Source organism: Botryllus schlosseri, chromosome 8, assembly GCF_051294905.1.
Source record: "Botryllus schlosseri isolate E-star chromosome 8, Bs_hap1, whole genome shotgun sequence".
Lineage (NCBI taxonomy): Eukaryota > Metazoa > Chordata > Ascidiacea > Stolidobranchia > Styelidae > Botryllus > Botryllus schlosseri.
In genome coordinates this window covers 22730247-22756823 of record NC_137243.1, presented here as the reverse complement: position 1 = coordinate 22756823, position 26577 = coordinate 22730247, and the positions used below count along the sequence as shown (strand labels likewise).

Below are 26577 nucleotides of genomic sequence, written 5' to 3'. Positions count from 1 at the left end.
GGTTGTCTATAGCAACAATGCTCAACCGATTTGGCTCAATTCCAACCAGTGGAAGCGGAGTTATTGCCGTCACAAAATTTTGGATTTGAATAAAATAGTATTTACGGTGAACGATTCTTTAATCATTTATGACTGTTGTGCCCACCGTAAATACTATTTTATTCAAATCCAAATTTTTCGAAATCAATAACTCCGCTTCGGCTGGTTTGATTTGAGCCAAATTTGGTGGGCATCGTTTCTATAGACAACCTTACAATTTCATGGGTGAACAGAAAATTTTGAATTTTTTTACTAATTTTTAAATAATAAATAAAATAACTTTCTTCTCCTGTAGCAATGCGGCTACTGGTTGGAATTGAACCAAATTTGGTGTTTAGGATTCAATTCCGTAATCTAACAATTTTACCAAGTAGCCAGAAGAATTTGAGAATAAAGATTCATTTTTAACACCCCTACTGTACAGCAAGCTTCGCTTGTTTCGCACTATACAGTTCTCCTGTAGCATTTCCAGGAAAACCAGACATTAGATTAGACTTAAAATTAGACCATAGAAAGATTTCATACATTCGATTAGAATTGGAATTAGAGCATAGAAACATTTCACAAATTAGAATAGCTTCAATTAGGATAATTAGACAACTAGAATACTAGCAACACCGCCTATATCAGAAATAACTGAATATATTTTTGAAGATTCTTGATGTTAGTAGTGTCATATGCCATTAGTAATTTTATATTAGTCGCGAAGATTCATGTCGCAATTTTCAAGGTAGAATCCTCTGAAAATCTGCGTACCATACTTGACTATTTTTCCAACATTTCGTATTCTACTTCCACTTGGCGTAGTTTTGACTTGTATTGGGAACTGTTGCATCTACTTGTAATCGAGTATAAATTGAAGTTGGTATTTCTACATCGACTTGAGTAGCAACGCTGGTAACTTTGACCATCTCTGCTTTGGTTTACTTCATATATGCGACTACGAAAGTTGACATCAGGTGTCGTTAACAAAGTTGTCATACCTGCTGGCTTGATAACGAGTCTTTCAGTTGTCGCAGCATACTCCTAAACTCGGTTAGTTCCAGTGATATAATCTTGCTCATGGAGCATGCAGTCTTTAAGCAGCATCCTAAAATTTAAAAAATAATCAGAGAAAGAGATGCATGGACTTGATTTAAATTTGACTACTTGGTATTAATCCAAAACACGAAACGTTTTCTATTTGGGCAATATTGACTTTCAGAATGGATTCAAAGCGACCGCAGATACAGGTCTGATTAGGAAACCTTGACTTGCCTTAGCCCAGTGGTTCCCAACCTTTTTTGACCCATTGCCCCCTTTTCAAGGTCAACACCAATCATCGCCCCCAAAATTTTGTGTACCGAAAATTGGGCATACAAACTGTAATCACCGGCGGGTTGACTAAAAAAAAAGGTCAAATTTTCGGCTCGATGTCTAATTTGACACACTTTTGTAACTAAATTTCCGTGGGTTGACTAAAAAAAAAGGTCAGCCGTTTTGACGCGTCATCGCCCCCCTATCGCCTCTTTCTATTTTCGCCCCCCTGTCGCCCCCTTCGTCATTTTCGCTTCCCTAGACCGCCAAGTCGCCCCCTGGGGGACGATATCGCCCACGTTGGGAACCACTGCCTTAGCCTATACATGGAAGTTTGCAAATTAGCTGAAAGATAATGATTACCTTGGAATATAAGCTGTTTGATTACGATCCTTTACTGTTTCGCAGCATACGCTTCTACCGTTAAATGTGACGTCGATTTGGTTGAAATTCCATGATATTAGCTTGTATAGCAGCATCCTAAAATTGAAAAAATAATCATGAGGCATACCGCATACGGTAAACGTTTAGTTGACAATTTGGATTGGATTCGAAAGGCCCACGACATCCGAAATGTGTACTGATGTTGTAGCCTTGACTTGCTTTATGCTTGTAAATAAGCGAGTTGAAGTACAATTTTGTAACTATCCTACGCATAGTATATTACTCACCAACAACATATTTGATTTCACATTCACAGAGTAAGAGTCTGCTACTAATAGCAATCAGTCCTTGAATCTAACAAAAAGCAGATTTGTGCATATGCACAGATCGTGTGTATGTCATATCATGAGTCAAGAAGTGCATATATTATGATTTGTTTATATTGATCGAAAGGATAGTTTGATAAACTTTGGCAAGGCTATGTTTGCCTCTTCATATTGGTCAAAACATTGAAGACCCAGCTAATCCGTGCATTGTTGCACACCGAGTTGACCGCAGTAGTGCGCATTGCTACTCAAGCAATAGATATCAATTTCTACTCAATGACAAGCATATAGAAGTGGCTATGTCAAATCCATGTCAAGCTGCTTCAAATTAAAATAAATATATGAACAGAACTCAGAGAAGTAATTTCAAAAGAAGTAGTCTGGTTGATGGGTCACATACTCTTAACAGATAGTCTGAGTTGGCCACTGCAAAATATGTTCAATGAGGTAAGCCTGTTCCTAGTCAAGTCTCTCATATTCATAGTGATAGCAATATAGCATCGTCATATTTTCACCCATGTCATAATATCATTAACATTCACTGGCCCCAATTTACGGGGATCGAAAGCTTTCATCAAATGTCCATTGCTCACCTCAGATACCATTGCTTCATATGCTTCAGCCCTTTGCTGTTTGTATGTTACACTTGTTTTCTCATGAGGAGAAATCGATAATTTCATTCTTCAAGAGCCCCAAATTTGCGATCTTTGCCCATGCAAGTCTGAAGTAGAATAGATAATATGTTTACCTTCCTACCATAACATAACATAATATATAATGTGTATATAGCTCAGTGATAATGACAGGGTGATAAGCCTATAAACATAGCTCTGCATAGTCAGTGGTAGGCTACCCTTTACACTTAAACAGGTCGTGATGTGCTTTGGTAATCAATATAACGACAATCGAGTCGATTTTTTTTTCACTGCACTTACGAACGATGTCGCTCAAACCCAAATTACCGTAGTTTATAATCATAGCTAATGCTGGACCTGTCAACAGTATCTCCATTAGAGACATTGAGCTACTGTGTCTTGGAGATTGGTATCGGTACTGGTGATACAACAATTTATGTGAATTCAATGTATCGTCACTACCGGTACGTTTAAAATTCCAACTTGCTACATATAATTCTGTTCAGTACAGCTGCGACACTGAGTAACAGGAATCGGATCTGTACTGGAAACGCAACGGAACAAATGTTCTTTACTACAATAGTACAGATACGAAATGTAACTCACCATCCAGATATTTTCAATCTCGAAAGAGGCTTTCTTCACAGATTCACGACGACTAATACGGTCAGTCGATAGCCAGTCTGGTCTCTTAAGCGCGAAAATACGGCTTATAACCAATGTTCCCTCTAAGCTGCGGACGTGCGCAAATGCGCAGTACTGACACAGTCTCTGCGCACAGAAAATCTAAGTTGCGCACAAAAAATCCGAAGTGACGACCTTTTTTTAAGTCGTTACGCACTGTTTCCAAGGGTCTGCGCAGTGACTTGGAGAGTGTGCGCAGACTCGTCAAAAATTAGACGGAACATTGCTTATAACGAAACATTTTACATAGCTGTAGCCAAACATAGCAGCAGCTGTTCTGGTGACGACGGTTTCTATATTCCATTATGATGTGACAATTGACTCACTGATGTAATAACTATATTGAAGTTAAGGATCTCCGGAATATTTGTATGTATACTATAATTGATTTATCGGAAATATGGATTTGATAGCTGTGAAGCTGCAGATTGCATCATAATAAGCTTCAAAAAGTCTTGCAGTACTAGATTTATCTTCATAGATCGAACCATTGATACGATCCGAAAGCTGTATGCGAATTGTCGGTTAGGCTTAGTGTGCAATTCATAAAGCTACCAAATAGTGAATAACACATCAATATAGATATGAAAATAACCAGGAAACTTTGCCCAATTTAGTCCCCTTTTCGCCCAATTCAATGATTGTTCCGTGACGTAACCTGGTGTTCCATTCTAATTTGAATTCTTGCTACGCCCATATTGCGTACTGCTCATATAAGTTTGTGGCTGAAATTTAACTCCTTCTAGTATTCCCAGCTCTAAATACCCTTAACCTGCATTATATTGTGGTTATACACTAATGCTGTACGGAATAGGCCCGATATATTTTGTACATATAGGCTACGTACAATGTACAATTGTGCATTTGACGTGACATGAAAGAAATTATAAACCAGTATCGTGACAACTTCATAATGTGTCGTATTTTTGCCACACTCTTGAGATACATCGGTCACACTATAGTAGACAGGGTGAAATTTCAGCCAAAGTACGAGTACTGCAGTGCACGATAAGTGTGAATTACAATATGATATTGCGGACTTAGCTATTATTCATTCATGTCAATGTAGCACACGAACTTATACAATGAATGCTTATTTGTCACTGAAGCTGAAACTATATGCGTAGGCGAATTTACTTGATCGAACCGGGTTAAATCCATAAAAACTGAACAATGGAACATTGCCGAAGCCTACCCAAGAAGCCTTAAAGACATGGACAACAATAAAGTGGGCGAAAACACGCATTTTCGGTGGATAATTCAACCCCAAAGAGAATATGTCCTACACGACCTACAGTTAGACACAGCAGAGAAGTTCTCAAGTGCCCATACAATGATCAGTACAGTGATTCGACTGAATTTTTAACAAGAATGCAGACTTGCCGCACCCCTGCCTGCTTAACCAGGCTTCTGACCGACACAGACTTAAAACTTCAACAGTCAAGTTTTGTGGAAGCGGCTAGCGCGGATTGAATCCCAAACTTCATATTTGTCTGACAAAAGGTGTAATCTTTAACAATTCACCCCAAATGCCAATGCTTGGGGTGTATATCTTATGGTATATGTGTGTAGGGGTGTGTTCGGCTCATTTCCACCAATAGCTTAGGTGTAAATGACAAATTTAGTACCCTATAGGTGTGATGACCCAAAACACACCCTACGCTAGGGTGTGAATTGCGAAAACACACCATTTTCGTTCACAGTGTGGTTTCATCTGACACACGAAGCAATGACGAACAAACGAAAACATGTTTCTAATATACTGCACATGCAATTCTATCGTAACTGAAGATTCAAAAAATTGTTCTACGTAAAAAAAAATTCAGAAGCAAATATCGAGCGAGTTGTTGTGCCACATTATAACCCTCCAACATTAATATTGCATTTTCACTTTAGTCAAAATTATGGTAGCAAATCTACGACATACTCTACCTGTTCGTTACATCACATTGTGGTGTGTCTATTGCATTCTACCCTTCTTGAGCAAATGAAAATATTAAAACCATTGATTATAATGCATACACATCAATTTCTCAGTTTTCATAAATCGGAGAAGAATAGCATTTATGATGCAGATTTCAATCAACTCTATTTCTTTATTTATCTATAATCTTTGTCACATAGGGCAGTGCTTTTCAAACTTTTTGGGAACGATCCTCACTTCATTGTTACAAAAATCTCATTAAAACAAATGAACCGAACATTATTACACAAACGGAAATCGAACAGAGTTAAGACTTTATTTATTACCATGGCTAACAAGTAAACAATAAATTCATTAATAACTCGATTGCTGCTGAATAGTTGTAGCAGTTTCAGATCAGCTAGGCAAGACTTGCCTCATTGCTCCCCGCATTAGGTTATTTAGTGTCTCATCACGAAGACAATTACTTTTCCTCGTTGTAATGTCAGCTGGGGCACTAAAGGCATTTTTGCAAATTAAATTGGGGGTGGGGGCGGGGTTGTTCAAGAATAACAGTGCGCTAATATCGAACAACTCCGGATGGTGCGAGATAAAACTATCTGACAGCTGCGAGGAGCGGTGCGTTGAAAGTCTTAAAAAATTTACAAATAAATCATAAAGTTTATTTGACTTATTCGCGTCAGAAACAGTATAAATGTAATCAGTTGTAGGCCTACCACGTTTGTCCTCCGTAGTTCATTTTTCCACCACACCATCCCACAAGTTGAAAAGCACTGAATAAGGGAAGAAACGCCGACTGCTGTCTAGCGTTGCCGAAGTTTCTGTAAATTGTCCCGCCCCGAAGGCAAAGTGCGGGTGGACTTTTCAGGCAGTAACCGCCATTTGTAATTGGCCCGCATGCGGAATATGCCAAAGTCGCCACTTCATGATCGGTTACAGACATGAATGTGGCATCAAAACGAGTGTTAGTAGTAGCGAAGCTCGTAATTCGCAGAAAATAGGCACGGTGCAGCCGGTCGCATTCTGAGAGCTGTTCGTAGCTCCTCCGTTTTGCTAAAAGTAGGGTTTGATCCGCATTTGTTACATTAGTGCGAAATTCTTGACTAATGAGAGGCATTACATGACGAGAAACCCGCACATCCTTGAGCATAACGGAAACTTAGTGAATCAACAAAACTACGGAATACTGCGCGCACGGAAGGTAATTACTGTATGTGACTTCTATGCTGCAAACGTCATTGGCGAGAAACACACAGCAATGAAGCTCATGCTCGCAATTAGCGCATTTCGGATGGATAAATTGACTCTGGCACGCGTATGTGTTGGACCCAAAAACGTTTTGTGTCGTGAGAACGTTGCAAACAGATGTTATTGTCGGAATCGACTACATGAAGGATGTCAAACATACGGGTTGTAGAATTGCTTTGAGTTTGTCACTGATTTCCTGGGCTCGTTGATTGTTTACTGTTTACGTATGTTCCTACCTTCGTCAGTCATTTCGTGTTTCGTAGTGCTGGATTTGGTCGTGAATACTCTTTAGTCGCAAGTTGCACTGCTCGCGCTTAGCTTTCTTCGGTGTATGATTGGGGAGTAGCTTTAGACTGGAACATGTGCTATACTGGTTTGAGTCGATAAAATTGTATGATCATGAGACGGATGAAGGTTCATTCAATACCCTCATTGGTTGTGATACCAATTCATGCGGAAAGACAATTGAGAAATGGCTCGACGCTGGAAAATTGCATCTGGCCGCAGACCGATGCAAACTACCAGATTTTAAAAATACGCAACTGGAACTATTAAAGTAGAACTAAATACATTTCTAAACATGGACTAGGACTAGAATTAGAACAAGAGCTTTACAAATTTAGAGTTAATCAACTGAAACACAACTAACGCTTTCAATTCCTAAGAAGCTCGTTAACATTAATTTCATCGGAATTTGAGAAATCTCGACGCTTTACAACACTGCACTGGCTACCCAACTCTTAGTAGTGATAACTGTGAGCTAGCAATGGCTGCAAGAAGATCACTAACGCAGCACCTCGGTATCATTCTGGAAATATACCGTCTGGTGATATATTGCTATGTTGCAAGTTGCAACTATTGAAACAGGTGATCTGCTTACCATGATTACCTAACAATATGCATCATACGTCATTCTTTGCACAAGTATATATAGAGAGAAGCCACGTCAAAGCCATCGGTCGCTCCTGTTGATTATTCGGAGATGGTTAGCGACGAAGTATTTAGACCAGTCGTTCTCAACTGGGGGTCTACGAAGCATTTTCAGGGAGTCGGCGAATTCTCTAAATTTGGAGAATTGTTTGTTGATAATCGAATTTGTATTTTTAATTAGACAAATAATGAGGTAATTTAAATTGGACTGATATATTAGTTTATACATTTATATTACTCGTCAACAATTGGTACAGGCCTCATCAAATGGTTTGTTACTTCCGCTTGTATATAAATCGTCCTCCCAGAAAACTTTCTATTATATTGGTGCCGCTACCTGGAACTCTCTAGCAGAAGACCTCAGAGATTTGCCCGACCATCTATTTAAAAAACGCTATCGGAAATATATATTAGATAACTATAATTGATTAAATGCCGAATTTGCAATTACTGTCTTGCTGTTGGAAAGTACCGCATATAATCTACTCTATTGACTCATTTCTGCACTGCAGTCACGAAACTGTAATATTTATAGCTCGTGTATCCCTGTTGAAATTTTTTTCTTTGCTATTCTTGTAGTTTTGTATATTTATTGTCATTTTTTATGTGTCATTGATCGGAATATGTATACTCCTACAGGTGGCGACTGTGTACTAAGGCCTTGCGGCCCCTCGTCGTCATCCTGGTCCGTACCGGATTTTCACTGGTGTGACCAATAAATGATTGATTGGTTGATATGGAGATATAACTGGATTGTGCATTGGATAATATGAATTGGTTTCAACTTCTAAGATTTCATATTGTGTCATCTATTGTGTCATCTACCGACGTGGCCTAGTAGTTCTACGCATACGTTAGCCATACAATGCCTCATTGAATGTGTCATTACCACGATATTCGTTACTGGACTCATGATCTGATGGTGCAATTTGAGACACAGCATGCTTTAATTCTAATCACAGGCACAATTTATCGATTTACGAGCTGCTAATCAATCAACCAAATCAATAAAATTTTTGATCAGTAAATTATGTTCATACCTGACCTTCCAACCGGACCGCAATAAATATATTTCAAAACCATGCAGTCATGGTCAGAATTGAGCTTAACCCCGATTTGTGACATGCAATGGGGCATTTCCACTTCATTTTGATCACTAGGGGCGATAAAGATAACTCGACCCATAACAGTTTTGTTGTTATATGCTTTACTACGGAACTGGACTAAACATGGACCTAAGTTCGTCTCTTGAGGTACAACGAGGGTGGTGAAAGTATCCATATGAATATAAATCATCCAGATGGCTATCAAATAGCTGCTAGAGACGAAAATGATGCTATTTCTTGGCGTCTTGTCCTCGTGATGTGCATAGACAACCTGGCTGCTGACATTGACATCCTGGCTGCTTATACATTGCTGTTGAATTTTCAGAGTCGTATGATATGGCTGTTGTTATATTCCTCATTGTGTAAGGATGACGATCATTTGATCTCAAAAGATGCATCAATTAGAAAGAGAAAGTTATCGGGATGGGTGGTTATGTCCACGAAGAAGAGGTATGGAATGGATACCCGGTCCTGGAAAAGTTTTCTGCAGAATATCATTTCACCAACATAATTTATCCTGCTTTCCCTGCAGTAAATCAGTTCTCGCATGAGTTCTGTGCATTATGGAAAATCATGTAATGTGCAGTTGCTGCTGTGAGGTGCTACAACATATAAAAATCATTCGTTTGAATTACAATGATGCTGATGAAACTTCAATTTTGAGAGCATGGTGTCATTTTTGTATTGCTAACTGAAAGACTTGGAAATTATGCTTGATTGTAAGACAGTGAAGAAAACAACCACATATGACATCGACAAAACAGAAGACCCGATGAAAGAGCTCACTCACAAGAATTGAAGGAACAGGAAAGAGCTGCGGAAAAGAGACTAACATCTAAAAAAGGAGCTATGAGACATCCGACACTAGGCCGAGGTGGATGCCAGAGACCGCAACTGCAACCGCAACTGGTCGTTCGGCACCCTCCTACTGTTCATTGCATCACATTGTAGCCTACATTGTGTGTGTCTTGTTCAGATGAAAGTATAATCTGACGATTATTGATTACTGTCGGAGGCTCGGTACCCGGACTATTATTATATGTATCTGATACCGTACATAATACATATTATGTTCGTAGCGCAACGAACTTTGCTAAAAACCTTCAAGACTTTCAAGTACAAACTAGACGATCAAGAATGATGACCGATGCTTGCGATCTCATTTTTGTGGTTTACAATCTGCAAGTTTCACATTAGCATTCTTGTTGATTATTCTTAGATAGCCTATGGTGATGCTATTTGTATCAATTGGGTATATATACCAGATAAGCTTCTTGCTGATACAGAAATCCAATATCAAATAGATTATCATACTGATTACTCAGGGGTGGGCAAACTACGGCCCCCGGGCCGCATGCGGCCAGCAACACCATTCTGTGCGGCCCGCGAGCGTCTAAAGAAACTTATTAAAAATATTCATAAAATGCGTACTAAATATCGAATTAGTGCAAGGACTTGATTATAAACTTTTTCTTAGTATATTTCACCATGATAATTCTAAGGCAGTGGTTCTCAAACTAGAGGCGTGAAAGCATCTGAAGGGGGGGGGGGGATGCTGAGCACAACTGAAAATTTTTTCGCGCCTGGTGCGATTTACGTTCACTACATAATTATTGCTCTGTATTTAGTCTGAATTTCATATTTAAAAATATCTCATCCGCAGTCGTACCCTTCCATGCCATCAAACTATCTGTTAGGTTGGCGGGCATCCTGGTTCCGTTTTGTGATATGACGACAGGGGGGGAAGGGGGCGAAGACGCCGTCTTGATCTACGAATATTACTAATCTTGAAGGTTACTCCGAACAGTTTGGTAAAACATTTTGCAGCATTGTGGCGTACGCTGAGTCCAAAGTAGGCCATGAATCTGTACACGAAGAAGAACAGTACATTCAAAGCCACGGCTTGAAGCCGCATGCGACTCTTTCCTGACTATGATGCGGGTTTCAGTAGCCGACAATGAATAATTGATATTATTTCCATTTATTGACTTTTCTTTTCTCATCAGCGCATCGCGGTTGAGATTTAAATTGTAATCTCTTCAATCTTAATCTATACTTGATGGTAGGGATGGTGTGAACGTGAGGTTCACGTTCGCGGTCTGTATGTGAACCTCGGAAATTTAGAGGTTCAGGTTCACAAATGAACCTTGGTAGATTCTTTACTATGAATCTTTTCATATACCACAATTTCCACTTCATTGTAACATCTTTGGTTGAAATTTATTTCATTTCAACGGCGGGCCACTCTATGCATGGTGCTGACAGCTTCAAAAAGTTCAACACTAAACGTGTATGCACCTTGACAATTTAAAAATTTATTTGCATTGTTACAAAATTTGGCTCGAAATATCCAGCTTTCCGTTTGTGAATATTTAGTGACTCTGCTGTGATCTTGACCCGCAATCACACAACGTCGATAGTGAAACACTGTAGTCAGCGAATGATGCTTATTTAACCGATCAATGAAATTGATATCATCGTCTGATGTAAAACATCTAACAGGCGTATGGGGTCTATCTTGATTTCATATGTTCATTGCATCACAAAAAACAAATCCCTGCGACTGCGGTGTTGGCTATTGCTGTATACCTTGTTAATGGGATACTATCGGTAGCATGCATAGAAACCCGTTTTGTGCTCTGCTCAATATAGCTATACTCAGTCGCCGAAAACATTGTCTGGTCTGGCCTTGACCGTTAAGGCGTAAGCTTATACTCCCTTGCAAGTCCTCGTCGAAATCGTTGGCAAAGCGACAGAAGATATTGACTTATGGGATGATTATATCATTTAATCGCCTCAGTTGATACATTTGGCGATGTTTAAAACGTCAATATGTACTTCAGCATTGTGTCATTATATGGCCCAAGTCGTCGCTAGGTATCATGTACATTAATATAGGCTATCACTTCAGTGGCATGTAGGTTGGAAATCACAATATGACGCCACGTGACGTCATGAGGTTAAGGTTTGTGTGAACGTCACACCATCTCTGCTTGTGGGATATCTACATTTGATGATGCCGCACTCTAATTATCGAAGTTTAACAATCGATAGTCTAATATTTGTGTAATCTGCCTATGATTATGGCATGTTATTGCAATGTGTCTGAACAGTATAGATTTGATATAAGCGTATACGCGTAACTGCCTATCAGGTAGTTTACCTGGTCAGGATGATATCGGGACATACGTCTATTCTGCCTGGGTACTATTATATTACGCTTATTAGTTCTCCTGTCTTCGGTTGAATATTGAGGTGGAGTCAAAGTAACAGTCACGGTGACGACTGCCGAATGGGGCATTTCCACTTCATTTTGAACACTAGGGGCGATAAAGATAACTCGACCCAAAACTGTTTCGCTGCTATATGCTTTACTATGGGACTGGACTAAACATGGACCTAATTTCGTCTCTTGAGGTACAATGAGGATGGTGAAGGTACCCATATCAATATAAATCATCCATATGGATATCAAATAGCTGTTAGCGACAAAAATAATGCTGTTTCTTGTCGTCTGGTCCTCGTGATGGAAGTGCTGAAATCATGATTCTATCCTTATCACCAACTGCAATGGTTTATATTCCCCATTTAGCACCCAAAACTACACCAGATGGACTGGATTAAACACAAACCCTTTCTAGATGTAATATGTCCTTGGTCAAATAGCTGTTTGGTTGAAAGACTTCATGTCATTTCATCCTTTCTGATGATTGACAATTAAACAGTGTACCAGTAGTATTGTAGCAGTTATAATACTAACTATACCAACTAGATCTCATCCTCTCTCATCATTGACCATTGAACGATGTACCAGTTGTATTGTTGCAGTTCTCTTGTTGAATAAAATGGAATGGATATTAGGGTTGTTCAAAATTTGGAAAATGTTTGGAATTCTGCGTGTCCATCGCTTATTCTGTAGATTATTGTTAAAAAACAATAATGGGCTTGAAAGAAGCTCGCAGGAGAGCCGCTAACATTTGTCTAAATGCGTTTGAAAGTAGCCGTCGGCGAGTGGGCGGGGAATCGATGAAGTGGGCGGGCAAAGAGAAGCCATTAATCCTGATTGGTTGAAGCCGGTAATAATAAGCTAATGATTGGCTGAAAGACCGACTTTGTGAACACTGCTGGTAACGATTTTTGCGTGCTGTTGTGCAGTCGTTTCTGTTGGTGGCATTACAGACATGATATATTGCCTTTGTTAATGTTGTCACCAAGAGTCCATAGTACAACATCGCAACCGCCTAAGTTAATATCTACCTGCAGAAAGTGCTATGTATTGCACAGGTGCTCTCGCTAGTTGAGATACGAATAAACTAGATGCATGCATATTGCTACCTTTCCAAAAGTTACTGACAGTGAGTGAAACTCAAACATTTACCACCAGGAGTCAACATCTCAGTAGTACTTGTTATGACTGGTCGACGTCTCACCCATAAACAAACGCATATTACACTTTTTATTCACAATTGAATGAAGGCGAAAAGCACTATTTACAAAAGACATTAAAAAAGTACGTTGCAGATCAGTGTTGCATTGTCAGGCACAAGTTGCAGATTACAGGCTTTTGATTAGAGTTGACTTCCTGCTGTCTCCAACTGTCTTCCTATGCTGTTCCACAGCTTGAAGCAGACTGTCTCTTTGTTGTTCATTGTCAGTCAAGATTGCAGCATAGTCTGTGCTTAGCTTTACACCTCGTTCTGCGGCATCATTAACGACTTTGACAGAACTGATGTAGGAGCTCATTCTGGTGTAGGAATCTGATAAGTGCCAAACATCAACCGGTTGAGCTAGCCACGCCCCAGAGCATTCAAAAACATCAAATATGTACCACGACTGTGGCCCAATAAAATCAGACAAAGTAGTGTCCTTGTTGATGCGTACAGTTGCATTCAACGAGGGCGGGCCTCTCCTGAAACTTGAAGTTTGCTCTACCTGTAGGAGCGTCTTTGCCATATTTTCTCGGGTTTCATTGCTTTCACTCGGCGAAAACAAGGCATATACAGCAGTTTCCTCCACGATATACCAGTCATGCTTTAAAAGCTTTTGTGAAGCAGCTTTGGAAACTTGTTCATCATGTTCCTTGTAACTCAACATGTCCTGGATGAATCTCAAGTCATTACCGGCTGCATCACGACCGATGCTGGAAGCAACCCAGGCAGGGATATAGAAGAGAACTAAAAATAAATTGAAGCGATGCAGCAGTTCCACTTCTTCAGATTTGTAATGTAACTGATCAGCCCACATGAACATCTTCTGAGCATACAGAATTGAGCCCATCCACAGTGCATGGTGTGTTGCACCAGGTTTGTGATGATGTATATCTCCATCTGCACCGAGAAGAGCAAGAGCATTAGTCACACATTGTTTGTAGTCATCCCTTGTGAAGAAATCTTTTCTGGCGAGTAGTAGCTTGAAGTTCTCAACTGTCATTGCTGCTCGTTCTTTAAAGCATATAGGAATAGTCAGAGTGTTGAATTGCTGTTTTCTGTCAAGACTGCTCCAGCTCTTCTTAAGGTGGGCAAACCATGTGTTCTCTGGTCCGGTTGTTGCTTTTCCAAATAAACATTTCCAGACGTCTTTGACTACTAGCTCATACACATGGTGCCGACACGCATGGTAAAAAACCTTCTTTCCTAGAAGGTCCTCAAGGATCTTCGCTGCACCCTTCTTCCAGCCGCTGTTGCTTGCTGTGGTGTCAAAAACCAAAGCTGTTACAGCATCTTGTATATCCCACTTTTTAATTATGTCGAAAGTAGTTTCAGCTTGTGTCTGACCTGCCGCATTTTGTATCTTCTGAATTCCAAGTAGTTTTCCTTCCGAGTATTGAGGTTGACAAGATAGAACAATTGACAAAGCTTCATATCGATTTCCTAATCTATCCTCTGTGAGCTTTCCATCCCAATGAATGGCAACATGCTGTGGTCTATTTTCGGCAAATTTTTCAAAAATGTCCTGAGATATTTCCAGGCGATTTGTTTCCCTGGCTCTCTTCGTTGAAGATCTTGACTGGGAGAACATGGCTATATCTCCTCCACAAGCCTTAATAAATGCTCCCATCAGCATCGTTGCATCGTTTTCAGTTACTTGCAATCGATCCAGAGCTTGGCAATCGATCCAGAGCTTGGGAAACATGCGTATTTTTCATAATATTTTTAGGTGCCATCAGTTTAATGGATTGGGTCGAGGTGCCAAGTCCAACATCAGCATCATAGTCAGAACTTGAACTCAAACTGTCACCCTCTTTTGAAGATGACGATGATGCTAAAACAACATAGTCACAACTTGAGTCGTGTGAAACGTTTTCAACAGTTTGATCTGCAATGGCTGCTGTTTTCTTTTTGAGGTCTTTAGCCAGAATTTTGTCTCTTCCCAACATTATTGACTGGCGAGATTGCCGTTGATCTTCATAAAATGCAATGTCTTCAAGCTTTCTTTCATGTGATAGATAAATGTCATTTTATAGTGGTGTTATGGCATCTCTACTTCCAATATCCCACAGCTTGTCCAAATCATCAGTGAATTTTCTCCTCTTACCCTTGGGATCACTTTCCTGTTTCGGATTCTTCTTCAGATCACGCCATCTTTCGTGCAGGTTTTGAAGTGATCGCACCACATGTGATTTCTGCATTGTCGCAATTCTCGCCATTTTCCACACTGTCATTACATCATCCACCACCACAGTACATAGTTCATGAGTAGGGGTTGACTGAGGACAATGCTCTTTCAGATGCAGCAAGTAACTCATTACTTCTCGTATAGTAGGAAATCTCGAGCCACAGATGTAATCGCAAGTATATCCGACCAAGTACTGCTCAGATTTGGATCTTGTTCTTCGCTGCGGCATGTGTGCAATCTTTCGCCGTTTTGCCTCTGCCATGACTGCACTATTGTTGCTCCAAAGCATAAACTACTGCTATCGACTGTGAAGCATTCAAAGAACACGTGTTACAGTACTACTAATGACTCATCAACACACAACGCGCTTGTACAGAACCACAACCGCTACTAACAGACTCAACCTCAGCAAAACAGACTTTCAATTTAGTAAAGCAAAGCTCCCGAATCCGAGTCAGCTGTTGCAGTAATCAGTGAAGCTTAGCCGATTACCCAATCAAGAACCGTGGTTTCGTGATTGCCCGCCTCTGCTGTCGGTTGCCCGCCCACTCTTCAACAACGACTTTCAAACGCATTTAGACAAATGTTAGCGGCTTTCCTGGGAGCTTCTTTCAAGCCCATTATTGTTTTTTAACAATAATCTAAAGAATAAGCGATGGACACGCAGAATTCCAAACATTTTCCAAATTTTGAACAACCCTAATGGATATAGTAGATAAAGCACTAAAAGCAGAGGTTCTCAAATATATTTTAGCCCGACACGAGAAATAAATTGTATGGTAAGCACATCAACTTCGGAATAAAATTTCTTAGCAACGTATTATTAATGGTCATATTATTACTCGGTTACATATTATTTCTTAACTTGAAGGAATGTCAACCCGCTATTTGAGAAACCCATGTATGGGACTGCTCTAAGACATGAAGCAAAATACTACGGTGGAAACCCAATTGATACAAATAGCATCACCATAGGCCAGGGGTTCTCAACCCGCGGCCCGCCGACGATTATTTTGCGGCCCGCGACATCTTCCATTATGAACGCAATTGCTTTTGGCACAGTATTGTTATGGAAGACCGATGTGTCATATTTGTCGAAGAACAGTTGTTGTAACAAAGCGTAGAAGCTTAAAATGATAGCACGATAGTTTCTTCTGGAGTTATACATATCGCCTGATCTTAGGTAAAACGTTGCTAGCTAGGTGTCAAGCCCAGCAATCCATATTTCGAGGCATTGTTAAAATTGCCGACGACGTTACCGACGCATTGTTCAAAATTCTTAGAATATCGCTAAACCCAAGAATCTGCGAGAGAAGGTGTGACTGCTACAAAACTTCAACGTACTGTGCGAATATTCGCTGTTTCTGCAACTTAGCAGCAAGGCCAACACAACATCACCTGACAAATTTCGAAGCTACAGTTGTCTGATTCAATCGTCACCAGAAGAGTAACAGCGCAGTCTCAGTCGATGTTTTATCGCGTGTTCTGAAACACGTTGCCACGTAGACTACTTCAGCCTCTAGGGTTGGACGAATCCACCGACTTCACACACATTGTATAGCTAATTATCCAGGTGCGTTTTATCAGATTGGACATGGACATATTTCCAGAGTAAATGCTGACGGGGCAAACGTGCGAAGGGGACCAGTGAAAAACATCAACTGGAGAAAGCTGACTTCTGTAACTATGTGTTGGGGTCCAGTAATGGAAAAATGAGATAGGTTGATTGGTTTGCTCAGAAATGACCCTATACTGGTTTGAGTCGATAAAATTGTATGATCATGAGACGGATGAAGGTTCATTCAATACCCTCATTGGTTGTGATACCAATTCATGCGGAAAGACAATTGAGAAATGGCTCGACGCTGGAAAATTGCATCTGGCCGCAGACCGATGCAAACTACCAGATTTTAAAAATACGCAACTGGAACTATTAAAGTAGAACTAAATACATTTCTAAACATGGACTAGGACTAGAATTAGAACAAGAGCTTTACAAATTTAGAGTTAATCAACTGAAACACAACTAACGCTTTCAATTCCTAAGAAGCTCGTTAACATTAATTTCATCGGAATTTGAGAAATCTCGACGCTTTACAACACTGCACTGGCTACCCAACTCTTAGTAGTGATAACTGTGAGCTAGCAATGGCTGCAAGAAGATCACTAACGCAGCACCTCGGTATCATTCTGGAAATATACCGTCTGGTGATATATTGCTATGTTGCAAGTTGCAACTATTGAAACAGGTGATCTGCTTACCATGATTACCTAACAATATGCATCATACGTCATGCTTTGCACAAGTATATATAGAGAGAAGCCACGTCAAAGCCATCGGTCGCTCCTGTTGATTATTCGGAGATGGTTAGCGACGAAGTATTTAGACCAGTCGTTCTCAACTGGGGGTCTACGAAGCATTTTCAGGGAGTCGGCGAATTCTCTAAATTTGGAGCATTGTTTGTTGATAATCGAATTTGTATTTTTAATTAGACAAATAATGAGGTAATTTAAATTGGACTGATATATTAGTTTATACATTTATATTACTCGTCAACAATTGGTACAGGCCTCATCAAATGGTTTGTTACTTCCGCTTGTATATAAATCGTCCTCCCAGAAAACTTTCTATTATATTGGTGCCGCTACCTGGAACTCTCTAGCAGAAGACCTCAGAGATTTGCCCGACCATCTATTTAAAAAACGCTATCGGAAATATATATTAGATAACTATAATTGATTAAATGCCGAATTTGCAATTACTGTCTTGCTGTTGGAAAGTACCGCATATAATCTACTCTATTGACTCATTTCTGCACTGCAGTCACGAAACTGTAATATTTATAGCTCGTGTATCCCTGTTGAAATTTTTTTCTTTGCTATTCTTGTAGTTTTGTATATTTATTGTCATTTTTTATGTGTCATTGATCGGAATATGTATACTCCTACAGGTGGCGACTGTGTACTAAGGCCTTGCGGCCCCTCGTCGTCATCCTGGTCCGTACCGGATTTTCACTGGTGTGACCAATAAATGATTGATTGGTTGATATGGAGATATAACTGGATTGTGCATTGGATAATATGAATTGGTTTCAACTTCTAAGATTTCATATTGTGTCATCTATTGTGTCATCTACCGACGTGGCCTAGTAGTTCTACGCATACGTTAGCCATACAATGCCTCATTGAATGTGTCATTACCACGATATTCGTTACTGGACTCATGATCTGATGGTGCAATTTGAGACACAGCATGCTTTAATTCTAATCACAGGCACAATTTATCGATTTACGAGCTGCTAATCAATCAACCAAATCAATAAAATTTTTGATCAGTAAATTATGTTCATACCTGACCTTCCAACCGGACCGCAATAAATATATTTCAAAACCATGCAGTCATGGTCAGAATTGAGCTTAACCCCGATTTGTGACATGCAATGGGGCATTTCCACTTCATTTTGATCACTAGGGGCGATAAAGATAACTCGACCCATAACAGTTTTGTTGTTATATGCTTTACTACGGAACTGGACTAAACATGGACCTAAGTTCGTCTCTTGAGGTACAACGAGGGTGGTGAAAGTATCCATATGAATATAAATCATCCAGATGGCTATCAAATAGCTGCTAGAGACGAAAATGATGCTATTTCTTGGCGTCTTGTCCTCGTGATGTGCATAGACAACCTGGCTGCTGACATTGACATCCTGGCTGCTTATACATTGCTGTTGAATTTTCAGAGTCGTATGATATGGCTGTTGTTATATTCCTCATTGTGTAAGGATGACGATCATTTGATCTCAAAAGATGCATCAATTAGAAAGAGAAAGTTATCGGGATGGGTGGTTATGTCCACGAAGAAGAGGTATGGAATGGATACCCGGTCCTGGAAAAGTTTTCTGCAGAATATCATTTCACCAACATAATTTATCCTGCTTTCCCTGCAGTAAATCAGTTCTCGCATGAGTTCTGTGCATTATGGAAAATCATGTAATGTGCAGTTGCTGCTGTGAGGTGCTACAACATATAAAAATCATTCGTTTGAATTACAATGATGCTGATGAAACTTCAATTTTGAGAGCATGGTGTCATTTTTGTATTGCTAACTGAAAGACTTGGAAATTATGCTTGATTGTAAGACAGTGAAGAAAACAACCACATATGACATCGACAAAACAGAAGACCCGATGAAAGAGCTCACTCACAAGAATTGAAGGAACAGGAAAGAGCTGCGGAAAAGAGACTAACATCTAAAAAAGGAGCTATGAGACATCCGACACTAGGCCGAGGTGGATGCCAGAGACCGCAACTGCAACCGCAACTGGTCGTTCGGCACCCTCCTACTGTTCATTGCATCACATTGTAGCCTACATTGTGTGTGTCTTGTTCAGATGAAAGTATAATCTGACGATTATTGATTACTGTCGGAGGCTCGGTACCCGGACTATTATTATATGTATCTGATACCGTACATAATACATATTATGTTCGTAGCGCAACGAACTTTGCTAAAAACCTTCAAGACTTTCAAGTACAAACTAGACGATCAAGAATGATGACCGATGCTTGCGATCTCATTTTTGTGGTTTACAATCTGCAAGTTTCACATTAGCATTCTTGTTGATTATTCTTAGATAGCCTATGGTGATGCTATTTGTATCAATTGGGTATATATACCAGATAAGCTTCTTGCTGATACAGAAATCCAATATCAAATAGATTATCATACTGATTACTCAGGGGTGGGCAAACTACGGCCCCCGGGCCGCATGCGGCCAGCAACACCATTCTGTGCGGCCCGCGAGCGTCTAAAGAAACTTATTAAAAATATTCATAAAATGCGTACTAAATATCGAATTAGTGCAAGGACTTGATTATAAACTTTTTCTTAGTATATTTCACCATGATAATTCTAAGGCAGTGGTTCTCAAACTAGAGGCGTGAAAGCATCTGAAGGGGGGGGGGGAAGCTGAGCACAACTGAAAATTTTTTCGCGCCTGGTGCGATTTACGTTCACTACATAATTATTGCTCTGTATTTAGTCTGAATTTCATATTTAAAAATATCTCATCCGCAGTCGTACCCTTCCATGCCATCAAACTACCTGTTAGGTTGGTGGGCATCCTGGTTCCGTTTTGTGATATGACGACAGGGGGGGAAGGGGGCGAAGACGCCGTCTTGATCTACGAATATTACTAATCTTGAAGGCTACTCCGAACAGTTTGGTACAACATTTTGCAGCATTGTGGCGTACGCTGAGTCCAAAGTAGGCCATGAATCTGTACACGAAGAAGAACAGTACATTCAAAGCCACGGCCTGAAGCCGCATGCGACTCTTTCCTGACTATGATGCGGGTTTCAGTAGCCGACAATGAATAATTGATATTATTTCCATTTATTGACTTTTCTTTTCTCATCAGCGCATCGCGGTTGAGATTTAAATTGTAATCTCTTCAATCTTAATCTATACTTGATGGTAGGGATGGTGTGAACGTGAGGTTCACGTTCGCGGTCTGTATGTGAACCTCGGAAATTTAGAGGTTCAGGTTCACAAATGAACCTTGGTAGATTCTTTACTATGAATCTTTTCATATACCACAATTTCCACTTCATTGTAACATCTTTGGTTGAAATTTATTTCATTTCAACGGCGGGCCACTCTATGCATGGTGCTGACAGCTTCAAAAAGTTCAACACTAAACGTGTATGCACCTTGACAATTTAAAAATTTATTTGCATTGTTACAAAATTTGGCTCGAAATATCCAGCTTTCCGTTTGTGAATATTTAGTGACTCTGCTGTGATCTTGACCCGCAATCACACAACGTCGATAGTGAAACACTGTAGTCAGCGAATGATGCTTATTTAACCGATCAATGAAATTGATATCATCGTCTGATGTAAAACATCTAACAGGCGTATGGGGTCTATCTTGATTTCATATGTTCATTGCATCACAAAAAACAAATCCCTGCGACTGCGGTGTTGGCTATTGCTGTATACCTTGTTAATGGGATACTATCGGTAGCATGCATAGAAACCCGTTTTGTGCTCTGCTCAATATAGCTATACTCAGTCGCCGAAAACATTGTCTGGTCTGGCCTTGACCGTTAAGGCGTAAGCTTATACTCCCTTGCAAGTCCTCGTCGAAATCGTTGGCAAAGCGACAGAAGATATTGACTTATGGGATGATTATATCATTTAATCGCCTCAGTTGATACATTTGGCGATGTTTAAAACGTCAATATGTACTTCAGCATTGTGTCATTATATGGCCCAAGTCGTCGCTAGGTATCATGTACATTAATATAGGCTATCACTTCAGTGGCATATAGGTTGGAAATCACAATGTGACGCCACGTGACGTCATGAGGTTAAGGTTTGTGTGAACGTCACACCATCTCTGCTTGTGGGATATCTACATTTGATGATGCCGCACTCTAATTATCGAAGTTTAACAATCGATAGTCTAATATTTGTGTAATCTGCCTATGATTATGGCATGTTATTGCAATGTGTCTGAACAGTATAGATTTGATATAAGCGTATACGCGTAACTGCCTATCAGGTAGTTTACCTGGTCAGGATGATATCGGGACATACGTCTATTCTGCCTGGGTACTATTATATTACGCTTATTAGTTCTCCTGTCTTCGGTTGAATATTGAGGTGGAGTCAAAGTAACAGTCACGGTGACGACTGCCGAATGGGGCATTTCCACTTCATTTTGAACACTAGGGGCGATAAAGATAACTCGACCCAAAACTGTTTCGCTGCTATATGCTTTACTATGGGACTGGACTAAACATGGACCTAATTTCGTCTCTTGAGGTACAATGAGGATGGTGAAGGTACCCATATCAATATAAATCATCCATATGGATATCAAATAGCTGTTAGCGACAAAAATAATGCTGTTTCTTGTCGTCTGGTCCTCGTGATGGAAGTGCTGAAATCATGATTCTATCCTTATCACCAACTGCAATGGTTTATATTCCCCATTTAGCACCCAAAACTACACCAGATGGACTGGATTAAACACAAACCCTTTCTAGATGTAATATGTCCTTGGTCAAATAGCTGTTTGGTTGAAAGACTTCATGTCATTTCATCCTTTCTGATGATTGACAATTAAACAGTGTACCAGTAGTATTGTAGCAGTTATAATACTAACTATACCAACTAGATCTCATCCTCTCTCATCATTGACCATTGAACGATGTACCAGTTGTATTGTTGCAGTTCTCTTGTTGAATAAAATGGAATGGATATTAGGGTTGTTCAAAATTTGGAAAATGTTTGGAATTCTGCGTGTCCATCGCTTATTCTGTAGATTATTGTTAAAAAACAATAATCTGCTTGAAAGAAGCTCGCAGGAGAGCCGCTAACATTTGTCTAAATGCGTTTGAAAGTAGCCGTCGGCGAGTGGGCGGGGAATCGATGAAGTGGGCGGGCAAAGAGAAGCCATTAATCCTGATTGGTTGAAGCCGGTAATAATAAGCTAATGATTGGCTGAAAGACCGACTTTGTGAACACTGCTGGTAACGATTTTTGCGTGCTGTTGTGCAGTCGTTTCTGTTGGTGGCATTACAGACATGATATATTGCCTTTGTTAATGTTGTCACCAAGAGTCCATAGTACAACATCGCAACCGCCTAAGTTAATATCTACCTGCAGAAAGTGCTATGTATTGCACAGGTGCTCTCGCTAGTTGAGATACGAATAAACTAGATGCATGCATATTGCTACCTTTCCAAAAGTTACTGACAGTGAGTGAAACTCAAACATTTACCACCAGGAGTCAACATCTCAGTAGTACTTGTTATGACTGGTCGACGTCTCACCCATAAACAAACGCATATTACACTTTTTATTCACAATTGAATGAAGGCGAAAAGCACTATTTACAAAAGACATTAAAAAAGTACGTTGCAGATCAGTGTTGCATTGTCAGGCACAAGTTGCAGATTACAGGCTTTTGATTAGAGTTGACTTCCTGCTGTCTCCAACTGTCTTCCTATGCTGTTCCACAGCTTGAAGCAGACTGTCTCTTTGTTGTTCATTGTCAGTCAAGATTGCAGCATAGTCTGTGCTTAGCTTTACACCTCGTTCTGCGGCATCATTAACGACTTTGACAGAACTGATGTAGGAGCTCATTCTGGTGTAGGAATCTGATAAGTGCCAAACATCAACCGGTTGAGCTAGCCACGCCCCAGAGCATTCAAAAACATCAAATATGTACCACGACTGTGGCCCAATAAAATCAGACAAAGTAGTGTCCTTGTTGATGCGTACAGTTGCATTCAACGAGGGCGGGCCTCTCCTGAAACTTGAAGTTTGCTCTACCTGTAGGAGCGTCTTTGCCATATTTTCTCGGGTTTCATTGCTTTCACTCGGCGAAAACAAGGCATATACAGCAGTTTCCTCCACGATATACCAGTCATGCTTTAAAAGCTTTTGTGAAGCAGCTTTGGAAACTTGTTCATCATGTTCCTTGTAACTCAACATGTCCTGGATGAATCTCAAGTCATTACCGGCTGCATCACGACCGATGCTGGAAGCAACCCAGGCAGGGATATAGAAGAGAACTAAAAATAAATTGAAGCGATGCAGCAGTTCCACTTCTTCAGATTTGTAATGTAACTGATCAGCCCACATGAACATCTTCTGAGCATACAGAATTGAGCCCATCCACAGTGCATGGTGTGTTGCACCAGGTTTGTGATGATGTATATCTCCATCTGCACCGAGAAGAGCAAGAGCATTAGTCACACATTGTTTGTAGTCATCCCTTGTGAAGAAATCTTTTCTGGCGAGTAGTAGCTTGAAGTTCTCAACTGTCATTGCTGCTCGTTCTTTAAAGCATATAGGAATAGTCAGAGTGTTGAATTGCTGTTTTCTGTCAAGACTGCTCCAGCTCTTCTTAAGGTGGGCAAACCATGTGTTCTCTGGTCCGGTTGTTGCTTTTCCAAATAAACATTTCCAGACGTCTTTGACTACTAGCTCATACACATGGTGCCGACACGCATGGTAAAAAACCTTCTTTCCTAGAAGGTCCTCAAGGATCTTCGCTGCACCCTTCTTCCAGCCGCTGTTGCTTGCTGTGGTGTCAAAAACCAAAGCTGTTACAGCATCTTGTATATCCCACTTTTTAATTATGTCGAAAGTAGTTTCAGCTTGTGTCTGACCTGCCGCATTTTGTATCTTCTGAATTCCAAGTAGTTTTCCTTCCGAGTATTGAGGTTGACAAGATAGAACAATTGACAAAGCTTCATATCGATTTCCTAATCTATCCTCTGTGAGCTTTCCATCCCAATGAATGGCAACATGCTGTGGTCTATTTTCGGCAAATTTTTCAAAAATGTCCTGAGATATTTCCAGGCGATTTGTTTCCCTGGCTCTCTTCGTTGAAGATCTTGACTGGGAGAACATGGCTATATCTCCTCCACAAGCCTTAATAAATGCTCCCATCAGCATCGTTGCATCGTTTTCAGTTACTTGCAATCGATCCAGAGCTTGGCAATCGATCCAGAGCTTGGGAAACATGCGTATTTTTCATAATATTTTTAGGTGCCATCAGTTTAATGGATTGGGTCGAGGTGCCAAGTCCAACATCAGCATCATAGTCAGAACTTGAACTCAAACTGTCACCCTCTTTTGAAGATGACGATGATGCTAAAACAACATAGTCACAACTTGAGTCGTGTGAAACGTTTTCAACAGTTTGATCTGCAATGGCTGCTGTTTTCTTTTTGAGGTCTTTAGCCAGAATTTTGTCTCTTCCCAACATTATTGACTGGCGAGATTGCCGTTGATCTTCATAAAATGCAATGTCTTCAAGCTTTCTTTCATGTGATAGATAAATGTCATTTTATAGTGGTGTTATGGCATCTCTACTTCCAATATCCCACAGCTTGTCCAAATCATCAGTGAATTTTCTCCTCTTACCCTTGGGATCACTTTCCTGTTTCGGATTCTTCTTCAGATCACGCCATCTTTCGTGCAGGTTTTGAAGTGATCGCACCACATGTGATTTCTGCATTGTCGCAATTCTCGCCATTTTCCACACTGTCATTACTTCATCCACCACCACAGTACATAGTTCATGAGTAGGGGTTGACTGAGGACAATGCTCTTTCAGATGCAGCAAGTAACTCATTACTTCTCGTATAGTAGGAAATCTCGAGCCACAGATGTAATCGCAAGTATATCCGACCAAGTACTGCTCAGATTTGGATCTTGTTCTTCGCTGCGGCATGTGTGCAATCTTTCGCCGTTTTGCCTCTGCCATGACTGCACTATTGTTGCTCCAAAGCATAAACTACTGCTATCGACTGTGAAGCATTCAAAGAACACGTGTTACAGTACTACTAATGACTCATCAACACACAACGCGCTTGTACAGAACCACAACCGCTACTAACAGACTCAACCTCAGCAAAACAGACTTTCAATTTAGTAAAGCAAAGCTCCCGAATCCGAGTCAGCTGTTGCAGTAATCAGTGAAGCTTAGCCGATTACCCAATCAAGAACCGTGGTTTCGTGATTGCCCGCCTCTGCTGTCGGTTGCCCGCCCACTCTTCAACAACGACTTTCAAACGCATTTAGACAAATGTTAGCGGCTTTCCTGGGAGCTTCTTTCAAGCCCATTATTGTTTTTTAACAATAATCTAAAGAATAAGCGATGGACACGCAGAATTCCAAACATTTTCCAAATTTTGAACAACCCTAATGGATATAGTAGATAAAGCACTAAAAGCAGAGGTTCTCAAATATATTTTAGCCCGACACGAGAAATAAATTGTATGGTAAGCACATCAACTTCGGAATAAAATTTCTTAGCAACGTATTATTAATGGTCATATTATTACTCGGTTACATATTATTTCTTAACTTGAAGGAATGTCAACCCGCTATTTGAGAAACCCATGTATGGGACTGCTCTAAGACATGAAGCAAAATACTACGGTGGAAACCCAATTGATACAAATAGCATCACCATAGGCCAGGGGTTCTCAACCCGCGGCCCGCCGACGATTATTTTGCGACCCGCGACATCTTCCATTATGAACGCAATTGCTTTTGGCACAGTATTGTTATGGAAGACCGATGTGTCATATTTGTCGAAGAACAGTTGTTGTAACAAAGCGTAGAAGCTTAAAATGATAGCACGATAGTTTCTTCTGGAGTTATACATATCGCCTGATCTTAGGTAAAACGTTGCTAGCTAGGTGTCAAGCCCAGCAATCCATATTTCGAGGCATTGTTAAAATTGCCGACGACGTTACCGACGCATTGTTCAAAATTCTTAGAATATCGCTAAACCCAAGAATCTGCGAGAGAAGGTGTGACTGCTACAAAACTTCAACGTACTGTGCGAATATTCG

The 26577-nt window shown here is 40.3% G+C and overlaps 2 long non-coding RNA genes across 4 annotated transcripts in view; both read right to left on the bottom strand.

The window, feature by feature from the left end:
* LOC145444515 (uncharacterized) overlaps positions 1–26577 on the bottom strand; it is a 414279-nt gene that overhangs the window by 112566 nt on the left and 275136 nt on the right. The window lies entirely within an intron of this gene.
* Positions 464–3507, bottom strand: LOC145444507 (uncharacterized). Of its 3 annotated transcripts, none has more exons than XR_013916700.1 (4): positions 3038–3280; positions 2639–2766; positions 1699–1815; positions 464–1129 (listed from the first exon to the last, which is right to left on the bottom strand). It is a non-coding gene; the product is annotated as an uncharacterized LOC145444507 (long non-coding RNA). The 3 variants fall into 3 exon arrangements; XR_013916698.1 differs by lacking the exon at positions 3038–3280 and adding an exon at positions 3287–3507 and having other exon boundaries at positions 465–1129; XR_013916699.1 differs by lacking the exon at positions 3038–3280 and having other exon boundaries at positions 2639–2988.